Below are 15,685 nucleotides of genomic sequence, written 5' to 3'. Positions count from 1 at the left end.
CGCACGACCTGCTACATGCCCGCAGCCTGTATCTGTTCACCGCGGGCGCGGCGTACTTCAACACCTCTGCTCCCCTCATAGTGCGGGCGAGCGGTATCTCAGGGTACTTGAGGGGTCCGAGCGGCCTCCGTTGCACGCAAGCTGCTACGGCCGGTCTGGCCATCTGACTCAATCTACATCAACTACATGGACAGTCACCATAAGCAATAATTACATTTGGGAATTTAACAACAATATTTGGTGGACATTGCAAAACTTTTCTTCACTTTTAAGCATTAAAGGTTTATCTTCAGAAATTCAACTACTACAACAGAAAAACTTTACTGCACCTGCAACAACAAAATTTTGAAATTGCAACCAACCAAATTACTAAAATCTTATAAATGCTTCCGCAATTAATCTTAATATCAACATCAAAACTTGGACCTTATTTTGGAAACAAAGCTTATGTTCTTCTGTGTTACCCCTTGGAGGAACTTTTGGGGGGGGAGGTCTGTACCGGGCGGTACACCTCTACTCTGTTTATTTAAAAGTTGCGCCAGTTGAAACTCCTCTTCTGGAGGAAGGTTGAACTTTATCGATTCTATTAATTCTCTACTTTCTCAGAAGATGTCACCACGTGGAAAATTTTGAGTTTTTGAACTGTGTCACTTTTGATGTGTTTTTGTTTCGCTTGAAGTAAGAAGTGTGAACTTTCTCTTCTAGAGGACACTACTGAAGAATTACAATAGTGCAACCTAGTGCGAAATCAAAGAACTATTTTGTTGGAGAAATTTTTATTTCAAAAGTTTGTTTCTTGTTAAATTTCCTTCTGTTATTGTTTAAGTTGGCTGTATACCCCTCTTTTTCCCCTTAGTTTGGATCTAGCCAATCCCGAATTTCGTTAATTAATTTTCCACCAATAATGTGTTTCTTTTTCCTCTATGTAGGGGTTTCTTTTCCCGAACCAATAAAAACTTTGAGGGAGGGTGTTTTATTTCCCCTAACGCCTAGAATCTTCCGCGAGAGGATATAAACTGCTGATTTTGGGGTCTCCGGGCCACTTCTGTTCCATCTTTCAGTGTATTAAGTACATAGCAGGAGGCGGGAAGCGCCTCTTTCCTCGGCAGCGATCTACTACCAGGTAATGGCCTATTAATATCTTCTTTTCTTGCTAGGTCGGCAGTTTAACTCTCGCGGCGGGTTCGAAGCGTTTTCCATCATGTAACCTTTTCCTAAAATGTAACTACTCTTTTCTTCTTTTTCTTGTAAAGCTACATATTGGGATAGAGAGTGCTAACCCTCTCGAGCTCCCACTCACATTTGTTTTGAGGTGAACTTATTTTCTCAAACTTTTCTTCGTTTATGTAATGTAAAGTGTTCTTCTCTAAGTCACCTCTGTAGTATGGGATTAGCCCTTGCGTTAGTGGCCCAGAGCCAGATTAGGTTTTAAAAGCCAAGTGTATTAGGAGTGCAAGTTCGCCTCCTCTCAAGTTGTATTTTAGAGGTCACGTATTAATCTTTTCTCACCTAATAGACCTCAGTAGGTTGGGTATTTTACCCCTGTGTATATGTCCTTTGAGGACAACTTGAAAGTTGAGTTTGGTGTGGCCTGGGAGAGGCTTAACTTTAAGAGCGAGTGGCTCTTTTCTAAAACTGAGAGTTGTATGCCTCGAGGAGGCTTTGCTGTGTAATTTGGAGCAAGGGCTCCAGGGTTTGAGTGGGGTCTTCTGCCCCTTTTGTTGAAATTGGTATATCGTAAAGTTGAGCTAGTTGCTCAAGAATTGTGTTTTCAGGGCTCGAAGCCCAAATTCTTTAATCCCTGTAATTGTACATTTCAAGTTGTATTTCGGCTACTAAGTACCTGTTCTATTTGTTGTTACCTAATTTTGAAAAGAAAATATAACCTTGTTAAATTTTAAAATTTAATTTCTCTTTAGTAGCTTGAGACCTATTCACCACCCAGCACCTTCTTTCATGCTTAACTACCACAAAAACTCGGTAACAATAATAATAATAATAATAATAATAATAATAATAATAATAATAATAATTAACAACCAGGAAAGACATTGAAGAAATCGAGAAGAAGGAAAGAAAGATTCTAAGAAAAATCCTCGGTCCAAAGAAATGTACGGACACATATCGATTACGCAGTAACAAAGAAATATATAAAACATGCAGTAGGATTTCAGATGTCATTCGAAAGAGAAGAGTTAAATTTTTTGGACATATTTCAAGAATGCCTGATAACAGACTTGCCAAGAAAATCTTTAACCACTTCAATAAGCCCAATAGGAAAGGCAGCTCTTATGAAAAATGGTTTGTTAACACGAAGAAGGATTTGCAAGAAATGAACATCACACATCAAGACATCCACAATAGAACCACCTTCAGAAACAAGTTACACACATTTAAGGGTTTCCTAGAGCCAGAAACAGCGACCAAGAAGAAACAACAATGGACGGCTGAAAGAAAAGAAGCAGCAAGCAGGAGGACGAAGGAGTACTGGCGCCAAAGAAAGTTTAAATCATGAGGAGTTATTTACGTGGTCCACAGCTGGCCAAAATCGATAGAATAATAATAATAATAATAATAATAATAATAATAATAATAATAATAATAATAATAATAATGGTCCCAGGAATCAAACCTGGGAGGAGCCCTTATGGCTCCAGGCAAATGGGAGTGAAATGCGTCGTTGCATGTCATCAGCAGCTATAATATGTATTGGATTCAGCAAGTGAATCCAACTTACTGTAGCCTTTTTCACTCCAACTCCGGCACATAACCTACAAGAGGTAGGTCTCCGTGTTAAGCCGAGCAACCCATTGGAAGGTTGGGTAACCGATTCCAGCGGGAAATTGAGTCGGCGAGCCGATCAGTGCTGGGGGCTCCAAGGCTCACGACCTTGGCAGTACATTGGTCGGTGTGAAATATCACCGGCCCCCATCTACAGTTCTTCAACTGTGAAAAGCACGCAGGATAATACAGCAGAAGCAAGTACCCCCGGTGGTAACCAATCCACCGTAGTCTCGCACGACGCATGCAGGCCTTCGGATTCTGAGGAGCCTGCACCGACATGCTTGGAGGTATCGGAGACTCTTACAAACAAGATCAGACACAAACGCCGCAAATTTTTCGCAGCGTTCAACGAGAACTCCCCTCTGAAAGTCGGTAAATAGAAACAATTGATTGACACCCTGCAACATCATCAAATACTGATCACAGCAATTCAAGAAACAACGATAGTAGATGAAGAAGCCATTGAATCCCAAGGGTATAGAACCTTCAAGGGTAAAATCGGGAAATGTGTAATTTAGTCTATCCTCCACCTAGTTTCAGGATTTGTGGTCATCAAGGAGATTTTAGAGTCTGTCACCAACTTCATATTCCCAACAGTCGACTCTCGATCCTTTCTTTTCGAAGCACAAATAAAATCTACACCATGGTGAACATGCATTCACCAATTAATCAAGCTAATAGGACGGATCCACAAGGAACAGAAATCTTCTGGGAAGAGCTTGAAGATATTCTGTCCAAGATTCCCAAAGAACACGCCATCATCTTTCTCTGAGACGTCAATGCTCATATTGGAAAAGAAAAGAAGTTCAAGAGTATTGTTGGAGACTACCCGGCCCACAGGAAGACAAACCATAATGGAGACGGGCTAGTAGAGCTGTGCAAGACGTTCAACGTAGTTATGAAGTCAACTGCTTTCAAACGCCTTCCTAAGAAACAGAAAACATGGATATCTCCAAATCCCCATCTCGGCGAATTCCAAATTGACCACGTTGCTACTTCTCGAAAATCTCAGAGAAAAATCCAGAATGTAAAAGTCTTAAGAAGCGCGAATCTTAACTATAATCACTATCTCTCAAAGATAAAAATGAAGCTTATCACAGGATCCACAAAGAGATTTCAGGGAAGAAAGATCAACAGATTTGATGTGGAAAAATTGAGGACTCAAAGAGAATTCAGTTAGAAACTTGAATAACTTGAGCCATAGAATTGGGAGCAACACAAAAAAGCCATAGTTGAAACGGCAAAAGAAGTCATCCCACTGATAAAATCGAGGAAGCATCCTTGGTGGACCAATGAATGCGACGATGCCATAAACCAAAGGCGACTTGCCTGGCTGCGATGGAACAAACTGAAGAACGAAGAAAAAAGGGAGAGGTTCCTGATCTCGAGAAAGCAGGCTGACAAAACCATACGCAGGGTAAAACGAGCATACCACAAAATTCATTTGGAACAGATAGACTAAGATTTCAAAAAGAACATCACTCGCGACTTCTACATAACTTTCAAACAAAATCTCAGTAAATACACACCACCCAGTCTTCACTTTAGAAATTCCGATGGGAAAGTTGCTTACAGTTACAAAGACAACTGTAAGATCCTGGCGAAATACTTTGAGTCCCTCCTCAACAGTGAGACTCCAACATCAAAATTTTCCTTTCAAGAAAATATGCTCGTTAATCCAGACTCAAGTCCATCGACCAGAGAAGGCAGTTCATTCAATCACTTAAGAACAATAAAGCACCAGGTGAGGACTCAGTAGATGCCGAGCTTTGGAAGTACGCAGGTGATAAAGCAGTTGCCAAGTTTACGGATATCATCCGGGAGATTTGGGAAACAGAGAAACTGCCAAGGGATTGGACATCGGCCCTAATTCACCCCCTGCTCAAGAAAGGTGACAAAGCGGACGTAAACAACTACCGTGGCATATCACTCCTCTCGATAACAAACAATATTCTCGCGAAAGCACTTCAAACGAGAGCTGAAGCACAGCTAGATCAGTAACTGGGAGAATACCAAGGAGGGTTTAGGAAAGGGCGATCTTGTGTGGACCAAATCAGAAATCTAAAATCAATTCTATCGTACTTGAAACCGAGAAGTAAGAAATTCGTAGTGACCTTCGTTGTCTCCAAGAAGGCTTACGACTCGCTGGGTCGAAGTACCCCGATCCAGATTCTAAAAGAATTGGGTTTAGATAATAAGACCAAAAACAATCATTCAGAAAACCCTGTTGGACATGACCTCCGAAGTGAAATTCTGGGGGGAAGGGGGAGATTTCTGAGTCTTTCGAAATACGGACAGGGGTAAGGCAGAGAGATGGGCTCTCACCTCTGTTATTCAACTGTGTTCTCGAGAAAATTATTCGTGAGTGGCGTAAAGAATTGTGTAAGGAAGGTGGAGAGAATTTTTGGTCTTCGCAGATGACCGTGCAATTCTCTCTAATTCTCTTGACACGGCCACAAAATGAATCAGTCAACTACAAACATAAGCAACAAAGGCAGAGCTTCAGATTTCGTTTGAGAAAACACAGTTCATAGCGAACATGGAGTCAGCACCCAGAGAACTTAAGGTGAACGAAGGAAAAATAAATAAAGCAGAGAAATTCAAATATTTGGGTGAGTTGATAGAGCCCAACATTCGTGAACAGGAAGCTTTCTCGTCAAGGATCAACAAAATGGAAATGGCTTACCATGTAACCAAAGACACCTACAATAAACGATCAGTGTCCTCGAAGGCCAAACTCAGGCACTACTGTGCCGTTATTCGACCTCAGGTGCTATATGCATCAGAATGCCCTGCGGTGAATAGGAAAGGCCTGGCGGAACAACTGGAAGCCAAAGAGAGAAAGATTTTAAGAAAGATCTTGGGCCCGATCAAAGAACAAGGAGAATACAGGAGAAGACACAACGATGAACTGTATCTACACGTGGAGAAGATAACTGACACCATACGAAAAAGTAGAATCTCTTTCTATGGCTACTTGACACGAAGATTGTCCAATCGAATCTGTGCCTACTTTTCGGGAAAGAAAACCAAAGGGATCTGGTTTACAGAGGTGGAAAAAGACTTATAAGAACTGGAGATCTCACATGAAGACATCTTGGAACGTGATTCTTTGAAGAAGAAACTTGGGGAAGTACAGAGTTTCCAGCCAAAACGCAAAATGAAAATTGGCAAGAAGTGGACCAAAGAACGGAGGGATGCTCACCGAAGAAGAATGCGGGAACACTGGGCAGATGTGAAAGGTAGTAGGAGAAATACCGTGGTCTATAGAAGAACAAAACGAGCAGAAAAAGAAAATAACAATCATCATCATCATCATCATCATCTTCATCTTTCCTCTCACCTCATCCAGATCCCGTAGCAGAAAACGGAATGAAGGGGTAGAGGTACACCCCCCCCCCCACATACGGCTGGCGTCAGAAGGTCATCCAGCCGCAAAACTGGGCCAAATCCTCATGGGCGGCATAGGGAAAAGTGGTAGAAGAAGAATAGAGGCTCTCAGGACTTGATTTTCAGTAGATTCTGAAAACCCTACTATCTGCTTTCCAGTCACTGACTGTGTCAAGGATGGAATGAATGAAGCCCCCACCTTGCGGCGAAGATAGGAATTGTGCTGGCTGTCGAAACCTGTCGCGCTCCTCTGGGGCAATGAATAATGACTGACAGATGAAATGAAACGATAGTAGAGAGTGTTGCTGGAATGAAAGATGACAGGGAAAACCGAAGTACCCGCAGAAAACCTGTCCCGCCTACGCTCTGTCCAGCACAAAATTCACATGGAATGACCAGGATTTGAACCACGGAACACAGCGGTGAGAGGCCGGCGCACTACCGCCTGATCCACGGAGGCACTTTGTTGCCGATATACATGTGGAATTAAAATCGCATTTTCACAGAGCTCATAGTAAAACAAAACTTCATGAAGTAGAGATGAATAAGACGGTAAATTGAGTTAAAACTAATATAAGCTAAACGCTAAAGCATGACATGAAAAAGAAAAAATTAATATTGATGCAAAATTAGAATAACACATTCCCTTTGGGAATGGCCGTGGCCATGGATCAACAGTTGCTGCGTCACACGTTTTGTATGGCTAATTCCAGATGACCCCCAGCGTAAGACATATTTAGCCTACTGTATATAAAAAAGAGGGGCTGCCTGGCCGAGGCGGTAAAGGAAGGACGTGGGTTCGAATCCCCGTCAGGAAGTCGTAAAATTTAAGAAACGAGATTTCCACTTCTGGAGGTGCATATGGCCCTGAGGTTCACTCAGCCTACACCAAAAATGAGTACCAGGTTAATTCCTGTGGGCAAAGGCGGGCGGGCGTAGAGCTAACCACTCAACCCCATCACGTGCCGAGGTTAACAATGGTGGAAGCCTTTACCTTCCACTCCTCTACGGGCCTTCATGGCCTGTAGGGAGGTGACTTTGCTTTGCTTTGTATGTCAGAAAGAAAACATGTCAAATTAACTTAGGGCATGTTCATGAATCAATGACATTGCTGAACGAAATCATACAACATAGGTACCTGAACATTTCCTTCCGCCATTAGTGTTCACCTAACATTTACAATTGAGTTTGTCTTCTTCTTCTTTTCGTGCCGCTTTTGCCCACACCTGTGGGGTCGCGGGTGCGAACTGCGTTGCACATGTGGATTTGGCGCTGTTTTACGGCCGGATGCCTTTCCTGACGCCAACCCTATACAGAGGGATGTAAGCACTATTGCGTGTTTCTGTGGTAGTTGGTAGTGTGGTATTTTGTCTGAATATGATGAGGACATTGTTGGGACTGACACATACACCCAGTCCCCGAGTCAGAAGAATTAATCATAAGCGATTAAAACCCCCGACCCAGCCGGGAATCGAACCCGAGTCCCTTTGAACCGAAGGCCAGTACACTGACCATTCAGCCAACGAGTCGGACACTTACAATTGAGTTGCATTTTACCGAAAATAATTTTCACACTCCATGTTGTTGGTAGGAATCGTTATTTGAGCTGAACAGCCGATAGCATTTACAAGCGATCCAAAGGTGAACAACCTCCTCAGTTTAAGGTTCTAAAAAATTAAAAGCATAAACAAAATTTCATTAGAAAATATGATCGGTTTCATATCAATATCGCATGTTAGTATACAATTTTAATTTTATCTCATTTTCAAAACACGAAAGTAGTTTTCATGTTGTTAAAAATGAAAATAGGAAGGTAACCCTTTATAAGTATTCCACGTAATATTTCGAAAAATCACCACTCTTCAAATATCAAGCGTGGCTTGAAGTCCAGATTTTAGTTCTTCATATGGCTGATTTCTTCACCAGATGAGTGGCAGTGAACGTTGCCCCTCACAGTAAAACACTAGAGTGTTTGCTGGTAGCAATTTGCAGAAAGCAACCTGAACTTCTCTCAACAGGTATTGTATTGCTGCACGACAACGTCAGGCCACAGACAGCCAACAGCACGCGTGAATTGTTACACCGCAAGTACTGGATCATCCTCCCTACAGCCTTGACCTGACACCCGGTGTCTTCCATCTCTTGAGATCACTGAAGAAGCACCTGGAACGACAATACGGCCGTTCGGAATGCGGTCATGACGTGGCTTCAGGATTGGTCGCAGATTTCCTCTATGCCAACATCGATGCTTTAGTGTACCTTTGGAACAAGTGCTTGAACAAGAATGGTGCATGTCTTGAACAGTAATATGCAACAGTACCCTACTACTGTGCATCTGCCTGTAAAATAAAGTTTCTCCATGCGAGCTGTTGTTACTTTACTTATTTGAAGCCACCTTGCGTATTCATCGTTGAAATATCTTCTGGAAACTCATTGTGGCTTATAAGTGTGGCAAAGCGTACGGATAACGCTATCTATATACACAAACATACAATATAAAGCATAAGATAATTCCAGTTTTCAGCACAGACCGGAAGCTTAAATCCCTGTTTCGACCAGTCAAAGAAAAACCGCATCTTGAAACACCCGGCGTGTATGAAGTTCCATGTGGTTGTTTACATACTGGCATGACAAAAAGGCTTGTTAGCAACAGGGTGAAAGAACAGATTAGATCGGTAAAGAATGTAGCTCTTTCACCTTCCACGGAGAATGCTACAAGCCAGTCTGCCGTAGCAGAACATGTCTACAGCACAGACCATGAAATCCTCTTTGAGTAGGCGAAGGTCATCGCGCCTGTGAAAGATTTCTATGCTTAACTTGTAAGGGAGGCCGTAGAGATAGAGCTGTACCCAAATAACATCAACAGGGAAGACGGCTTCAAGTTATTAAATACATGGAGACCTGTACTGCAGATGTACAGAACATGCATAACACCACCATGGAACAGCGGAACGCACTCAAGAAACTGTCGACAGAGGGCTGTGAATCAGTAACGTCCCTCCCAAGCACCACAGCACAGCAATGAGTTCAGTTAGTGAGATAGGCCTTGGATAGTACGGTCATGACTTCTACGTTCCTTCGAAGAAATTCTTTGCTCACTGTTGGAGGCACAACTTCGCATGCCCCTGATGAAGGCAAATGGAATTTGGCGGAAAGCTCGGCTTTATTAAATAAATATATATAGTGGCTTTAATCCAGTTACACAGTCATTTCTTTATGTTTACACAAACATATATCTGTCTTTCCTAGTTTCTATCCCGCAATATAGCAAAACCCACTCGTGAGCGTATGTCCCTCTGCCTTTTCCCATCAACGTCAGTATCTGAGGCGAAGCCCGCCACCTTTAATGCCATTAAATCAATCTTTCTTAAAATTGCCCTAGGGAAGTCTGCTCTTGGGCCGTATCATCGAGTTCAGACTACTTCTCTACAGAATGTAGTATATTCCGCCTCTTTCCTGATCGTATCTCTTAAGGCAGTATACTTACATTCTTAGAACCAGATTATTTGGGCACCCTGTCTTTCTGTAGGATGGATTCGAGATATTTTCTCCAAGTTGCCTTTGACTTTCCCTTCCTCGGTTCAGTTTCTTCATGTCCATGGAGCGATGTATGAGGTGGGATTCCTCCCGTGGGCTTATAAGGCGTCTCTTGCAGCTTCTCTCTGATAGGAGCGACGTGTTATTTTCGGAGCCAGTCCTTCAAAGTGATGCCAGCAGACCACCGCAGCATTCGCATGTCCGTCGCATACAGTTGTTCACCATACTTCTCTTTCCTGGTCTGATACAGAGAGCAGTACAGAAGAGCAGGGTCCTTCAGTTTGACCGGCATCTGGCTGTCACACATTACTCCACTTAGTACACGACATTTCATCCATTCGACGCTGATGCGATGTTTTACATCAGCACGTGGCGTGACATCAGGAGTGACAACGAATTCAATATACCTGAATTTGTATGTCCTCGTTAGTGGTTTAACAGTGTGCTGTAGATAATATGTTCCACATTCCCGTTTGCATTTTTCAGATGTTAAATAAGATCGCTCACTCTTTCAACATTGTTAAGAGTGTTCTTGGAGGAACGAGCTGTTGTAGCCTTGAGTTGAGACGTCTTGACCCATGAGTCAGTCAAGTAGATCTCGGAAGCGCTGCCTTGGCAATCAACACAATCAACATTACTAATGACTCTCAAGAAGATTTAGTCATCGCTTCTTGCGTGAGCTCTGCACCACCTGACTTTAACGTGGAGGTTGTACAGACTTACGATGAAGTATTACGATCTGCTTTTACATGAATAATTAAAATCACTATACAAATATGTAGAAATAAATAAATAATGTGCACTGTACAATGCGAATACAATTCAAATATATATTTATACGAAATGACGATGTCTCAGGAGCCACCAAACTTATGAGTGTGACATACAGAGTTTCTTATTAATACAAAAGTAAGAGCTTAGAGATCTTTTTTGAAAATTGAAACTGCAGAGGGGTAAAATCTTTCAACCAACAGAACAAAACAAGAAGGAATTTTCCAAATGCTCCATCTTAAAATATGGTTTTGCCTGTCGCAATGCAGAGAAGGTCACAACAAGAGATAGCAGCGCTACTAAGAAGCATAAACCAAACCAAACCGCATGGCACTACAGCCCTTGAAGGGCCTTGGCCTCCCAAGCGACCGCTGTTCAGCCCGAAGGCCTGCAGATTACGAGGTGTCGTGTAGTCAGGACGACGAATCCTCTCGGCCGTTATTCTTGGCTTTCTAGACCGAGCCGCTATCTTACCGTCAGATAGCTCCTCAATTCTAATCACGTAGGCTGAGTGGACCTCGAACCAGCCCCCAGGTCCAGGTAAAAATCCCTGACCTGGCCGGGAATCGAACCCGGGACCTCCGGGTAAGAGGCAGGCACGCTACCCCTACACCACGGGGCCGGCACTACTAAGAAGCATAACAATGAATAATTCTGAGCATGGGAGGTGAAGAGCGAGGTGTCCGTTTTTACAAAACTGAGTTAAAATATGTTTCGTGCTATTTTCCGGGATGTAAAGCACTAACTCCTATACTTAATAATAAGCGATTTAGCCAGCTGATACTGAGTTACAGGGCCTGAACCAGGGCCTCTAAAACGCCCAAATCTCACGCGTGCAAATTGAGGCGCAGAGTTCCTGTGCACTGTGCATCGGTCTCACTCGGCTCGGCTTGGCTCGGACCAACGCTTCGTCTCTGGGCTACTCGGCTAAGCTCGGCTCGGATTTGGAGCCCTGCGGAGCAAGTGAGAAAGAGGGAGACAGGCGGAGCGAGCGAGACAGGCGTGGGGAAAGAGAGAGATAGAGCGCTATTGCTCCAAATCGAGGAGTGGGGGGTCTGCACTCTGGTCAATCAAACGAAGTCGTCTTTTTGCACCGTGCACAGTGCATGCACCAGGTGCATGCAATCTGAGAGGTCCTGAAACATTCCTCCGTCCCAAACAGGCCAAGTTGCGCCGGTGCTCCTCCTGTAGGCCTATCATAACTTATGCACATACCGTATGTAACCTCGTTCTCAGTAAAATATTTACACCTTCCTAGGTCTTTCCAGAGTTCTTAAACCAAGATGCATATATATTTGAACACTCTTAATTACTTGCACAAAATGAAAAATGTTCGAGTGAAATGAGTGAAAGTGTTGAGCAAATTTGGGGTTGAATATCTCATAAGCTTTGGTCGTCCTCTCCGATGTCATCTCGTCTAAAGCCTATAGATGCGGAGGAAAGAGGAAGTCTTCTGCTACGCAGGTGTCGAGAGATAGTCGGCGGGAAATAAAGGCATTAAATCCGTTATATTATTTCATCTCTATTTTTAGGTAAAAGTTCATACTGTTGCCTCTTTTTTCCAATTAAATGATTTTATACATCGCACATCACTCCGAGTTAAACTAGTCTGAAATTCTTGGGGAGTATTGACTATTTCCCTTCAATATAACTTTCGCTGGCATATCCGTTACTTCATTCTCTGCATTTCTTTTTACGCTATTTGAAATAAACTGTCCATTTAGATTTTTACAAACCTCACAGCTATGGTTTCCAAGGGGCATCGAGCTGTTTGTTGAATCTACATAGAGTTTAGCGATACAATTTCTTCTCACACACCTCCACCATTTCCCTTCATTAGTTAGATATCTTTCGTAAAATTTTTAATTATTATAAACTAATAGTTCACGCCCCTTCTCACAAACATCGCAGACATATCAGAAGGCACAGCATTTGTATTATACCACTCGGTGTACGACAACCAACTGAAGAAGCGTGCGCAGGTATTGTCGGTCACCAACCAGCTTCTAACACATGTCAAATGAAAGGGGTATGGACTGTGCCACTTTCTCTGCAAGCACGCTTGCACTTTTGTAAATAACGTCAAACGTAATATTTTCTTTGACGGAACAATGCGCAGATTAAAATAGACATTCGATGCAAATCGAATAACCACCGAAATTACCGCCGGTGCAACTCGGCAACTGCCATTTAGCCGGTAGGAAACTGCACTAATATGTGCCATCATGCTATTGAGGTAAAGGTCTGTAATTGGACGCTATGTCCCTTTCCAAGATTTTGCCAGTGGAATACAATCCGTTTTACAGCAGACTACAATCGGGATATAATGGGTTCGAACCCCTCTGTCGGCAGCCTTAAAGAAGGTTTTCTGTGCTTTCCCATCTTTTTACCAGGCAAATGCTGACTGTACCTTAATTAAGGCCACGGTCGCTTCCTTCCCACCTAGCCCTTTCCCATCGCATCTTCGCCATAAGAAGTATCTGTCTCTGTGCCACGTAAAGCAGATTGTAAAAAAAACAGACTGCAAAACATTAATGTTGTGACAGACTTTCCAGTTGAATCCCCCCTGTGGGTGGGGGCGGTAGAATAACACCCACGGTATCCCCTGCCTGTCGTAAGAGGCGACTAAACGGGGCCCCAGGGGCTCTGAACTTCGGAGCGTGGGTTGGCAACCACGGGGTCCTTAGCTGAGTCCTAGCATTGCTTCCACTTACTTGTGCCAGGCTCCTCACTTTTATCTATCCTATCCGACCTCACTTGGTCAACTCTTGTTCTTTTCCTACCCCGACGCTATTAGGTTTGCGAGGGCTAGGGAGTCTTTCATTTTCACGCCCTTCGTGGCCCTTGTCTTTCTTTGACCGATATCTTCATTTTTCAAAGTGTCGGATCCCTTCTATTTTTCCCTCTGATGAGTGTTATATAGAGGATGGTTGCCTAGTTGTACTTCCTCTTAAAACAATAATCACCACCACCACCACTTTTCAGTTGAATATGACGAACAATAAAATTTTCATTTTGTGTATTGTGTCATAAAGGAACAACATAAGCAATAATCAAATGGCAAACATGTTGAAGTTTCCTTCCCAACCATTCTTGTATTCTACAGCATTTTTGACTGGTAACCTGGTTTTGGACCTTTTTTTTTTAACCAGAACCCTAATAACAATATGTTACATGATTAATACTACATGTCGAGTGTTGTATTTCAGAGCATGTGTATCTGGTACTCATTTTTTAAACAAGTGTGTTCTCTGGTTTCCTTAATTGTTCACTTCTTTTGCGCCTACACATGGAAGGTTTTTGGCAAGGGGACAGTGAGAAAGGTCTGGGATTGGGAAGGTAATAATAATAATAATAATAATAATAATAATAATAATAATAATGTTATTTGCTTTACGTCCCACTAACTACTTTCACGGTTTTCGGAGACGCCGAGGTGCCGGAATTTAGTCCCGCAGGAGTTCTTTTATGTGCCAGTAAATCAACCGATACGAGGCTGTCGTATTTGAGCACCTTTAAATACCACCGGTGTGAGCCAGGATCGAACCTGCCAAGTTGGGGTCAGAAGGCCAGCGCCTCAACCGTCTGAGCCAATCAGCCCGGCTGGGAAGATAGCGACAGCGGTCTTAATTAAGGTGCAGCCCTAGCATGTTACTGTTAGGAACATGGGAAACCACGGAAAACCCTCTTCAGGGTTCCCGACAATGGGGTTCGAGCCCACTATCTCCCGAATGCAAGCTCACAGTTGTGCGACCCTTACCACATGGCCAACTCGCTCGGTTTGCTCACTTTTAAAAATGCCTTTCACTGTAAAGAAAGATTCTGTATTTGTTTTTGTTACTGTGTACAAAGTCTTTCTCCTTTTTCAGAAATAATAATAATAATAATAATAATAATAATAATAATAATAATAATAATAATAATAAAGAAGAAAGAAATGAAGATCCTAAGAAAGATTGTGGGACCTATGTTGGTGGACAACGAAGATTAAGACCTAACAAAGAGTTATACAAAGAGACTGAAAATATTACAGAGTCGATCAAGAAGAAGTCCGCCTCTGTAGTGTAGTGGTTAGTGTGATTAGCTGCCACCCTCGAAGGCCCGGGTTCGATTCCCGGCTTGCAACGAAATTTGAAAAGCGGTACGAGGGCTGGAACGGGGTACCCTCAGCCTCGGGAGGTCAAATGAGTAGAGGTGGGTTCGATTCCCACCTCAGTCATCCTGAAAGTGGTTTTGCGTGGTTTCCCACTTCTCCTCCAGGCAATGCTGGGATGGTACCTAACTCAAGGCCACGGCCACTTCCTTGTCTATCCCTTCCAATCTTCCCATCCCCACACAAGACCCCTGTTCAGAATAGCAGGTGTGGCCGCCTGGATGAGGTACCGGTCATTCTCCCAAGTTGTATCCCCCGACCCGATGTCTCACGCTCCGAGACACCGCCCTTGAGGCGGATGAGGTGGGATCCTTCGCTGAGTCCGAGGTAAAAGCCAACCCTGGAGGGTAAACAAATTAAGAAGAAGATGAAGACGAGACGAATACAGTTTTAGACATCTCCTACGCATGAATCAAGAAAGGCCGACTCGAAAACTCGTTACATATTTCGAAAGGAAAAAATTGTTTCCAGGTAGTTTATGGAGATACATGTGATATGGGGAGAAAGGACATTAGTCATGAAGGCATCCAAAACATAGCAGTTGCCTAGTTGTACTTCCTCTTAAAACAATAATCACCAACACCACTACATCCAAAACAGGAACCACTTTCGAGAATTAGTTTCAGACTTCAGAGGCTTCCGAGAAGAAGGAGAAAAGAAATCTTCAAAAGTGATTTTTTTTTCCAGAAGAAATAAGGAAGTAGATAAGCCAACGAATGAAGCTATATTGGCAGAAGATCAAAGCCAGGGTAGGGAGAAGATGATCCAGGATTCCGTAGTTTTTACTCCGTGGTCCATAGTGGCCAAATAAACATCTTAAATGAATTTGGAGTTGATTTGAAACTGCTGTCATTAATTAGAGCCACCCTGACCGATACAAAATCCAAGGTGAAGTTCCACGGATGTCTCTCGCATTCCTGTGACTTCAAAACAGGAGTCCGACAAGATGTTGGGCTATCCCCGATACCCTTCAACTGTGTTCTTGAAAAGATCATCAGAACCTGGCGGGTGAGATTACAGGAAACCAACTACAGTCCATTGAGAATAGGA

This window comes from Anabrus simplex, chromosome 9 (genome assembly GCF_040414725.1).
Source record: "Anabrus simplex isolate iqAnaSimp1 chromosome 9, ASM4041472v1, whole genome shotgun sequence".
Lineage (NCBI taxonomy): Eukaryota > Metazoa > Arthropoda > Insecta > Orthoptera > Tettigoniidae > Anabrus > Anabrus simplex.
Note: the sequence above shows the minus strand (reverse complement) of the source record.